General features: G+C 46.9%; 1 long non-coding RNA gene across 1 annotated transcript; it reads right to left on the bottom strand.

The window, feature by feature from the left end:
* Positions 1-461: 461 nt before the first annotated feature.
* LOC113222827 lies at positions 462-5,470 on the bottom strand. Its single transcript, XR_003308546.1, has 3 exons — positions 5,352-5,470; positions 4,575-4,717; positions 462-650 (listed from the first exon to the last, which is right to left on the bottom strand). It is a non-coding gene; the product is annotated as an uncharacterized LOC113222827 (long non-coding RNA).
* Positions 5,471-11,447: the final 5,977 nt, after the last annotated feature.

Raw genomic sequence — 11,447 nt, 5'->3', positions numbered from 1 at the left:
TACCCCGTTCTCTAGAGAAGTGGCAGGAAAATGCAGAGGGGCAGAAGAAAGTGTCCAGCATAGAGACTATGTTCTGGAAAGCCTTCTGACAAGGAAGTGCTGAGGCTGATAGCTGCTTTGGATTAGGATGCAAAATCAAACATCCAAAGAAGCCACTGCACATTCCCATTAATCAGCTGAATTAGCCAAACCAAGGGAGTCTGATCTAGAGAATCTCCCCAGCCATGCTTGTGTCAGCAGTTCCTGCAATTATTATGGAAACCCAATGACCCAATTTCCTTGACCTTCTTTTCATTACAGAGAAATGTAAATGCTTTGGCCTTAACATTTAAGGCCAATGAAACTAGGTAAGAAACAGATTTCAAAACGCTACAGCAAACTCCCATGGAAATCTGCCTCCATGGAGAAAATCCTAATGGAAAAAGCGGGTTCAAAAGCGGATTGGGAGTCACTGCACTTACCACAAACACTTGGGGCCGCAGAAAGGTTTGGATCCCGGACAACTGGTTCTTCTTCCCAGCAGGTTAGATGAACGATAACGATCCCTGGCTTTCAAAGAGGGAGGTACTGGTTTTTAACACATCACTTTCTATGGTCACACAGCTCCGTCACATCACTCTTCTGATGTCTGAGAAGTCCCACAGTCCTCCCTTAAAATAAGGAAGAGATTTTTAAGGCCAGGTGATACCCGGACAAATGCCCATGGCTGCCCTGCTCACCTTTCTCCCCCTGGCCCTGGGTACCCGACTATGTATTTGGTCCAACTGACCATCCATCTGTCCATCCATCTCAGCCCATATAGTAACACATACAGTTGGGGATGGTTCTCCCTGGCCTAAGCCAGAGCTCGGGCCTGAGTCTCAAAGGGAAGTGAGGTACTGCCCTACCACCCTCCCAGACCACAGGCCCCAGAGGCCTCCTGAACTCTGGGCCAGGCTCTAGACTTACCTCTAACAGCCCTGTCCCACTCAGAAGTGCCTGGGGCCCAGGCAGAGTTCTCTCATTTCCTGAAGCAGCCAGGAAAAAGGGTGGTTTGTGGAGAAGTGGGAGAGGGAGCCCCTAGCATGACCCTCTGGAGTAGGCTCCAGAAACGCATTTATTTTTAAACAAGCAGCAGCAAGTCAGTGGTCAAAAGCAGAGGCTTGGAGACTGACAGGGTCGCCTGCCTGTGTGATTTGAACCACATATTCCCTGGCTGAGAGGCCTCAGACAGTCTAATCTGACACAGCTCATTTCCTCTGCTGTAAAAAGCAGAACAGGCATACCTTGCAAGATTACCGTAAAACCTAGAGATAACCTGTAAAGTGGCCAGCACACAGTAGGCATTCAATAAGTGGTAGTTATAAAGAAGATGAAATGGAGGAGGGACACAGTGAGAGAAGACACAAAAGCCTGTTGATGTGCCTCTTGGAAAGTGACGGATCTGCTGAACCACCAGACACATGAACTGGCTTCAAAGGCCAGGCCCCAGAGATCAAGTTTCCATTCCCGGCCCCGCCCCAGGCCCTATGGCCATGTAAACATATTATCAAATGAAAGGGCATATCCATACGACAATGTCAGAGCTGGCAAGGACCTTAAAGGCCATCAATGCCACCTAGTCAGCTCCCTGTATTATAATTAAGGAAAACTGAAGCCTAGAGGGGCAAAAGTAATCAGTTAATATCCCATGGCCAAAAGCCACAGTTACAACTCAAGTCTCCAAACTGCCCATCAAGGAGCTCTTCCCAGTCCACTCAGCACTTGTGAGGGTCACGTACCCAGGGGCCAGGGTTTGGTCATACAGGCAGCCCCACCACACATCACGTAGGCTTTCTGAGAGCACACTCACAAGGCACATGCCTTCACCATGGGCAGGTATGTGTCAAGAAATGCTCCCTAATCACCAGCTCATCTGCCACCTCAAAACTCTCAAGTCTCTCTCCTGCCACGACCCCAACTCCTGCCCCCAGGGCTCACTCTGCTCTCTCTCTGCTACTTGCCCAGGTAGGTTTGGCTCCATGGGAGGGAGTGCCCACATATGGGCATGGGGAGGACACAGGGCACTGCTTCTCTGGGCCAAAACGGAGGGTGGGAAAGCGTCCTGCTGTGGGACTGGTAGGATAAATAATTCAAATGCTCTACACACCCACCAAATCTGCTTTTCCACGAGTACGCAATAAAAGGAAAATTCTGAAGGCATAACAGAAAAAACAGGATACAAAAACTTCACCTACGGTTCCCTCCCTCTATTGTTTTAATAGATAAATATGCATATGTGAACAGTGTGGAAGGAAATGCATGTTAAGAGTGGTTATCTCAGCCAGGAGGAAAGGCTCATGCTTCCAGCACTTTGGGAGGCCGAGGTGGGCGGATCACCCGAGGTCAGGAGTTTGAGACCAGCCTGGCCAACATGGTGAAACTCCGTCTCTAATAAAAACGCAGAAATTAGCTGCGAGTGGTGGCGTGTGCCTGTAATCCCAGCTACCCAGGAGGCTGAGGCAGGAGCATCGCTGGAACCTGGGAAGCAGAGGCTGCAGTGGGCCAAGATCACACCACTGCACTCCAGTCTGGGCAACAAGAGCAAAACTCCATCTCAAGAAAAAAAAAAAAAACCAAATTCCTGAGTTTTCTAGAATAAACATGTATTACTTTTATTTAAAAAAGAGTCCAATAAGTTTCTGGTTAAGGTATAGCAGAACAGTAGGCACCCTTTGAATTGTTCTTCCCCTGTTCTAGAATTTTCACAAAGATGAACAAGCAGCCCATTCTCCCAGTCAATGAAGAGGCTCTCAAGAAATGATCTCCCTCACTGACATCTGGTCTTTCCTGAGGACTGATGTGAAAACATTCTTTTTTTTTTTTTTTTTTGAGACGGAGTCTCACTCTTGTTGCCCAGGCTGGGGTGCAATGGCGCAATCTTGGCCCACTGCAGCCTCCGCCTCCCAAGTTCAAGCAATTCTCCTGCCTCGGCCTCCTGAGTAGCTGGGCATGCACCACCATGCCCAGCTAATTTTGTATTTTTAGTAGAGATGGGGTTTCTCCATGTTGGTCAGGCTGGTCTCGAACTCCCGACCTCAGTTGATCTACCCGCCTCAGCCTCCCAAAGTGCTGGGATTACAGGCGTGAGCCACAGCACCCAGCCTGAAATCATTCTTTTCTCCAGACATTAACATGATGCTCATCCTATCTCCAGGCTTGGAACCCAGTGCAAAATGTTCATCTCGGGGCCTCTCAGCCTCACCCCCGCTTTTCTACAGCTGTGGCAGCTGGTAATAGAACAGGTGGGAATACTTGCAGAAACATTTGCTGTCTTATCAGTCCCCAACTAAACAGTGTCCAAAAGTCAAAGCAACAGCTGAAAACCTGCCAGAGATGTTTTCATTAGACACACTGCATGTGACCTACACACACTGCTTTGGTTTCTGTAAAAAAATTTTGTTTGTCAGGAAGTTGCTCATGGGAACTCCACGAAACTTTCCCAGCAGTAGTGGAGAGACATGGGTAGGAGTCGAATGCAGGAACCTCCTGTGCAAAAACTCAAAAGATAAAGACGGTGTAGCCAGCTATGTTCAAATCTTGGTGCTTAAAGCACTGAAGCCACATAACTGGACTAGCTGCTTAACTCCCTGAACTTGTTTCCTCTTCTGTAAAAAGATAATAAACTATTTCAGTGTCACTGAAATTCTTAAGATCTTAAATTCTAAGATTCTGTCCAAGATGGCTTTTTATTGTATATGACCAACTCATAAGCGAGATATGTGGCATTATTAACATCGATAACAGAGAAAGGCCAAAGTAGGCAAGAGGCAAACCCCTGTGGGGGGGACGGTGAGCAGCAAGGGAGGGGAGACAGGTGTGACACTATGCACCACACCTCCAGGCACCCTAGCAGCAGCCCCTAGCCCTTGCTCCTCCTCCTCCTTGCTGCTCTTTCCAATAGACAGGAACAAGCTACTCACTTCCCACAAGTGAACAGGCTGGACTCAAGACTTGGCACATGGGCACTTCAACACCGAAGGGTACAGTTTTCCCCAAAAACCTGATACAACATCCATCCCACTTCAAAGCAACATCCCCCCAAGCCCTCACTCCAGCCTCTGCCCTGAAACCCAAGGCTCAACCTAGGCGTCCTGGGGACGCAGCTCTGAGCTGGGGCCAGGAACCAGGCCCCTTCTGCACCTGCACCAGTCACCGCCTGTCCACAACCACATTCAGCAGAGAACCTGAGGCCCACACACCTGAAGCAGCTTATCCCGAGCGTCTAATTACCGCCAAAGGTCTTGGCTGAAGGCCTTGGAGGCTCAAGTGTCTGCAGAATTGGCTACAGAGGCATCAGGGGCCTCCTTACTGGAAGATGGGATCGGTCCTAATCAAGTTACTCCATAGAGTTTAGTCTGTAATCGTCTCTTTGGGATGCTCTCAGGTTCTCCATCTGTAAATAGGGATGCAGTTACTTCACTCAACACCGTTCATACCTATCTAAGGGAATACTTATTAAGCCAATAAACACGGGTGAGGTCTGCTCGGAGGGATGTAGAGCAGATCTAGAAGCCAGGACACTGGGGTCGAAGCCTGGCTCTGCTATATCCTACCTGGGCGACCTTGGGAAAAGTCACTTTAGCTCTGTGGCCTCAGCTTCTTCATCAGTAAAATTCGGAGTGGGGACTAGCTTCTGTCTCAGGTTCCTTCAGTTCCAAAAGCTTGCTTCTGGCTGCCTCCTCACAGCTGCAAATGCCTGATAAAACAGCCAAACACCGCTGCTAAGAGAAACCGGCTCTAGGCTTGCGCCTACGGCCCTGCGGCCTTGCCCCTCACGTGCGGGCAGAGCCCCCGCGCGCCTCCTTTCTGGGGAAGGCATGCCCAGGGCCGGGTGCTGGCGGCCGGATGGACTCTGCGCAACGGAGGTCTCAGGCGAGAGAGAGGAAGAACAAAACGCCCCCGCCCTGCTACACGCCTCAGAGACCCACGTGCACGGCTCCTTTAAACGCACCGGCCCTTTAACAGCTCGCGCCGCGCCCACCCCCAGCTGGGGCTCGGGGGCAGGCGGGCGCGGGGAAGTGGAGACGCAGTGAGGCGTGAGGCCAGAGGCCATAGGCCTGAAGGCCGCTTCCCGCGATCCTTCCACGACCCAGTTCCGGGCTGGCCCAGCAGCCGCCTGCCGGGCACTCTCCTCTCTCCGCCCCCTCGCTGGCCGCAGAAGCCAGGAGCACTGCGCACTCAGGGGCCGCAGCCCCACAGCCGGGGAAGGGACCGCAGCTAGGGGCGTGTGGAGGGCAGGGCCGGGCCCTCAGGGCGCAGCCCCACCCCGGGCCCTCAACGCCGCGGGCGACAAGGCCCTGGCCTGGGCACCCCCGACACCGCCTGCTCACCTGCTCCACCGCCGCGCTCCAGTGGAGTTTACGCAGCTGGCGGAGCGCCCAGCTGGACCCGGCGCCGGCTCAGGCCCCGCCCCGCGCCCGCTCAGGCCCCGCCCGGTGGGCGACGCCACGTTCTCTCCTTCACTGGCGCCCCACCTGGAGTCCCGGGCGCGCGGGGAGGGTGCCCTTCAAGCCGCGCGGATGACGGGATCATCCCGACGTCGAAACTGGGCAATGACCTCAGAAGGAGTGGAGGCCGGGCCTGTCATCTTCCTGTGGGCCTGGCAGCAGCGTGGGGCCGTAGTACATATGCTTCGAGGACAATCTTCCTTGCAGTTTTAGGTGCACATCCTCTCCTCCTCTCGGTTGTTCTCACATTAAAGGAGCACTAGTGGCCCGATGTGAGCTAACACCATGAGAATTTTCCTGGTCTGTTCTCTAGAGCGCTTCAGAGCCACCAGGAGCTCTGGATAAAATTGAACAGGGATGAAATTGCTGCCTGACCTGAGAATTGGCCTACGGGGTTGTAATTCCAGGATATGGGGTCTGTGGGATAAGTTGAAATTGTCAATAATTTGGCGTTGTCTGAGTAGTTTTACTTTTTTTTTTTTTAACTGAAGGTGAAATTCACACAGCATAAAATTTACCATAAAGTGGTCATTTCGGTGGCATTTAGTGAATTCACAATGCTGTGCAACCACCACCTCTGACTAGTTCCAAAACATTTTCTTCATTCCAAAAGAAAAACCCCATACCCACTGAGAAGTTTCTTCCCATTGCCCTCTTCCCCCAGCCCCTGGCAATCACCAGTCTACTTCTGTCTCTATAGTTACTTATTTTAGATACTTCATATAAACGGAATCACAGTGTGTGGACTTTTGTGTCTTTCACTTAGCATGTTTTCAAGGTTCATCCTCAGGTAGCATGTAACAGACTTTATTCCTTTTTATGACTGCATAGTATTCGATTGTGTGTGTATATGTGTATGCGTGTGTGTGTGTGTGTGTCGTGTATGCCACAGTTTATTCATCTATCTATGGACATTTGGGCTGTTTGCATCTTTTGGCTTTGTGAATACTACTACTATGAACATGCATATACATGCATTTGAGAACCCATTTTTATTTTGGGAGGGTACGTACACAGGAGTTGAATTGTTGGATCACATGGTAATTCAGTTTTTTTTTTTTTTTTTTTTTTTTTGAGATGGTGTCTTGCTCTGTCGCCCAGGCTGGAGTGCAATGGCGTGATCTCGGCTCACTGCAAGCTCCGCCTCCGGGGTTCACACCATTCTCCTGCCTCAGCCTCCTGAATAGCTGGGACTACAGACTCCCGCCGCCACGTCCGGCTATTTTTGTTTTTTGTATTTTTTTTTAATAGAGACGGGGTTTCAACGTGTTAGCCAGGATGGTCTTGATTTCCTGACCTTGGATCCACTTGCCTCAGCCTCCCAAAGTGCTGGGATTACAGGCGTTAGCCACCGTGCCTGGCCTTTTTTTTTTTTTTTTGAGACAGAGCTTTGCTCTGTTGCCCAGCCTGGAGTGCAGTGGTGGCAATCTTGGCTCACTGCAACCTCTGCCTCCCAGGTTCAAGCAATTCTCTTCCCTTGGTCTCCCGAGTAGCTAGAGTTACAGGTGTGTGCCACCACGTCTGGCTAATTTCTGTGTTTTTAGTAGAGATGGGGTTTCACCATGTTGGCCAGACTGGTCTTGAACTCTTGACCTCAAGTTATCTGCCTACCTTGGCCTTCCAGAGTGCTGGGATTACAGGCATGAGCCACTGCGCCCAGCCTTCAGTGTTTAACTATTTGAGGAACTCCAAATGGTTTCCATGATGGCTGAACCATTTTATATTCCTACCAGCAGTGTACAGGGTTCCAGTTTCTCCACACCCTCACCAATGCTTGTTATTTTCCATTTTATTGTTATCCCAGTAGGTATGCAGGGATACCTCATTCTGATTTTGGTGTACATTTTTGTAATAACTAATGCTGTTAAGCATTCTCCTTTTCATGTGCTTGTTGGCCATCTGTATATCTTCTTTGGAGACGTGTCTATTCAAGTCCTTTTCCCATTTTAAAATTGGGTTGTCTTTTTGTTGTTGAGTTGTAAGAGTTCTTTATATATTATGGATACTAGACCCTTATCAGATATATGCTTCACAAATATTTCTCTCCCATTCTGTAATTGTCATTTTCACTTTCTGATGTCCTTTGATGCACTTAAAACTTTAATTTTGATGAAGTTCAGCTTAACTGTTTTTTCTTTTGTTGTTTGTGCATTTGGTGTCCTGTGTAAGATATCATTGTCAAATCCAAGGTTGTGAAGATTTACTCCTATGTTTTCTTCTAAGAGTTTTATAGTTTTAGCTCCTATATTTAGGTTGTTGATCCATTTTAAGATAATTTTTGTATGTGGTGTGATGTCAGGGTCCAAGTGCATTGTTTTGCATGTAGACTTCTAGTTGTCCCAGCACTATTCATTGAAGAGATTGTCCTTTTCCTATTAAATTGTCTTGGCTTCCTGTCAAAAATCAATTGGCCATAGATGTATGGGGAAAACCAAATAGTTTTAAAGAGCTGTTTAAATGAAGATTAACCCCAGATGGAACTGGGGCAGGCCAGCATTTTGGCTAAGAAAATAATGGTCGAGCCTGGGCGCGGTGGCTCACACCTGTAATCCCAGCACTTTGGGAGGCCGAGGCGGGCGGATCATGAGGTCAGGGGATCGAGACCATCCTGGCTAACGTGGTGAAACCCTGTCTCTACTAAAAATACAAAAAAAAAAAAAAAAAAAAAAAAAAAAAAAGCTAGGTGTGGTGGTGTGTGCCTGTGGTCCCAGTTACTCAGGAGGCTGAGGCAGGAGAATGGCATGAACCCGGGAGGTGGAGCTTGCAGTGAGCAGAGATAGTGCCACTGCACTCCAGCCTGGGCGACAGAATGAGACTCTGTCTCAAAAAAAAAAAAAAAAGAAAAAAGAAAATAATGATCTTTGATAAATTTGAGAAATTAATTACACTTAACATAAAGAATTATAAAAATAATCGATTCTTAGAAAAGGAAGGACACCTGAGGGTCACAAACTCCAACTCTCTAACTGATGCATATATCCCCTTGCTACAGAATTGCTGGGAAATGACTCTCCAGCCTGGTTTGTTCTTGTTTTGAAACAAGGTCTTGCTTTTTCACCCAGGCTGGAGTGCAATGGCACGATCTCAGCTCACTGCAGCCTCTGCCTCCCAAGTTCAAGTGATTTTCCTGCCTCAGCCTCCCAAGTAGCTGGAATTACAGGTATGCGCCACCCCACTGGCTAATTTTTCTAATTTTAGTAGAGATGGGGTTTCACCATGTTGACCAGGGTGGTCTCAAACTCCTGACCTCAAATGACCCTCCCATTTCGGCCTCCCAAAGTGCTAAGATTAAATTACAGGTGTGAGCCACTGCGCCCATCCCTGATTGGTTGTTGTTGTTGTGTTGTTGTTGTTGTTATTATTTAGCTTTCAGTGTTGTACTTGATAGGCTGAATTTCCCTTAATGTGAAGAGGCTTCATTTGCCCTAATGCGAAGCATAATGACTCAATAAATGAGTTAGGAAGTTGTGATATAATAAAAATAAACATTTGGTCTTTATCCCTGTTCCTGGCACAAGCTCCTAAAACCCTCAGAATCTCAGGTGTGATAAGTGTTGTTGGTATGCTAATGAGATGACTGGTGGCTGGGGATCCCTGAATAGCTTCAGGATGGGGGCTGGCCAGAAAGACTAAGGCATGATCTAAACAAATAGAATACTGCAGCCCTTAATAAGCATTAACAGGATCTGATTTCCAGAGTTACCACATTATACTATTCAAAATGCCCAGTTTTTGCTTTTTTCTTTCTATCAGCTTTTTCAGGTTGAAGTGCCCAGTTTTGGGGGGTTATTATTATTATTATTATTATTATTAAGATGCAGACTGGCACTGTCGCCGGGGCTGGAGTGCAGTGGCACGATCTCTGCTCACAGCAACCTCTGTCTCCCGAGTTCAAGCAATTCTCCTGCCTCAGCCTCCTGAGTTGCTGGGATTACAGGCGCCCACCACCACACCCAGCTAATTTTTGTATTTTTAGTAGAGACAGGGTTTCATTATGTTGGCCAGGCTGGTCTCAAACACCTGACCTCGTGATCCACCCGCCTCGGCATCCCAAAATGCTGGGATTACAGGCATGAGCCACCATGCCAGGCCCGAAGTGCCCAGTTTTTAACCAAAAATAAATAAATAAATAAAATAGCATACCAAGAAAAAGGAAAAGTACAACCCATTCACAGGAAAAAGAAATTGACAGAAACCATCGCTAGGGAAGCCTAGACATTGAACTTGCTAGACAAAGACTTTTATTTAAGTGTTTAAAAGTTTACTTAAATGTTTATTTAAATGGTCTTAAATATGCTTAACTAAAGGAAACCATGGACAAAGAACTAAAGGAAGCCAGGTAAACAATAAATGTATAAACAGAATATCAACAAAGAGACAAATTATGAAAAATAAACCAAATCAAAGTTCTGGAGCTGAAAAGTACAATAGCTGAAATGAGAATTTTGAAAAGATGAACAGCACTGACAAATCTTTAGCTAGACTGAGAAAGAGTGAAGATGCAAATAACTAAAATCAGAAATGAAAGCAGGGACATCATTATGGACCTTACAGGAAAAAAGAAAAAAAGCATCATAAGACAATACTGTGAACAACTGTATACCGACAAATTAGATAACCTAGATGAAATGAGCAAATTCCTGGAAACACACAAATGACCAAAACTGACTCAGGAAGAAATAAACCTGAACAAACCTAGAAAAAGTAAAGAGATTGAATCCAATACGAGGTTGAATCAGTAAGGCCAGGCACAGCGGCTTACGCCTGTAATCCCAGCACTTTGGGAGGCTGAGACGGGCGGATTACGAGGTCAGGAGATTGAGGCCATCCTGGCTAACACGGTGAAACCCCGTCTCTACTAAAAATTTTTAAAAATTTAAAAAATTAAAAAAAAAAAAAAGCCGGGCATGGTGGCGGGTGCCTGTAGTCCCAGCTACTCGGGAGGCTGAGGTGGGAGAATGGTGTGAACACAGGAGGCAGAGCTTGCAGTGAGCCAAGATTGCGCCACTGCACTCCAGCCTGGGCAACAGAGGGAGACTCTGTCTCAAAAAAAAAAAATAAGGTTGAATCAGTAATCAAAAACCTCCCCTGAAGCAGGACCAGATGGCTTCAGCTTGGTGAATTCTACCAAACCTTTAAAGAGAAATTAACACCAATCCTCAAACTCTACTAAGGAATAGAAGAGGAGGGAATACTTCGCTGAACTATTTTTTTCTCACAACACTTCTGACACCAAATGTGTAGGTTTTTTATTCCACACAAAAAACAACTCTTCAGACACCAAGAGTGTGTCCTACAATTCGATTCAATTCTGATATTACGTACCTGAAGTTAGCAGAAGCTCCCCAGACATAGTCATTTGGGGGTATTTTTGGAAGTTTTATTACGTAGACATCATGGGTTAACATCATTGGCCATAAAATCATTGACCCAGAAGGTCAAGGGGTAGGGCTGAACGGTACAGCCCTCTTTACCTAGCAAGTTCAATGTCTAGGCTTCCTCACAGATGGCTTCTGTCAATTTCTTTTTCCTGTGAATGGGTTGTACTTTTCTTTTTTTCTTGGTGTGCCTTCACATTTTTTTTTGCTAAGAACTGGACACTTCAACCTGAGGAAGCTGACTGAAAGAAAAAAACTGGGCATTTTGAATATTATAATATGATAACTCTGGAAATCAGATTATTTGCCTTTTGCAAGATTTGCTGTTATTGCTTATTAAGGGTTGCAGTCTTGTTTGTTTAGTGACATTTCTATATGATTTTTGCAGACTGCATTCCTTATATGTAGACACTGAAATCTCTGCTCTATTACCTCAGTGGTCAGCCACAGAGAGTTGACACAGATTTCCTTAAATACCTGGACTAAAAACACCTGGACCAAACACGAAAGAAAAATCTTCCGATCTTTGCAGATTGGCTCTGAGCTGAGGCATTCCTTAGACACTTAACCAAGCCACTCTTTCCATTTTCCGTAGACTTTA

The sequence above is a fragment of the Piliocolobus tephrosceles genome, unplaced genomic scaffold (assembly GCF_002776525.5).
Source record: "Piliocolobus tephrosceles isolate RC106 unplaced genomic scaffold, ASM277652v3 unscaffolded_35436, whole genome shotgun sequence".
Taxonomy (NCBI): domain Eukaryota; kingdom Metazoa; phylum Chordata; class Mammalia; order Primates; family Cercopithecidae; genus Piliocolobus; species Piliocolobus tephrosceles.
Note: the sequence above shows the minus strand (reverse complement) of the source record. Positions and strands in the feature narration are given on the sequence as shown.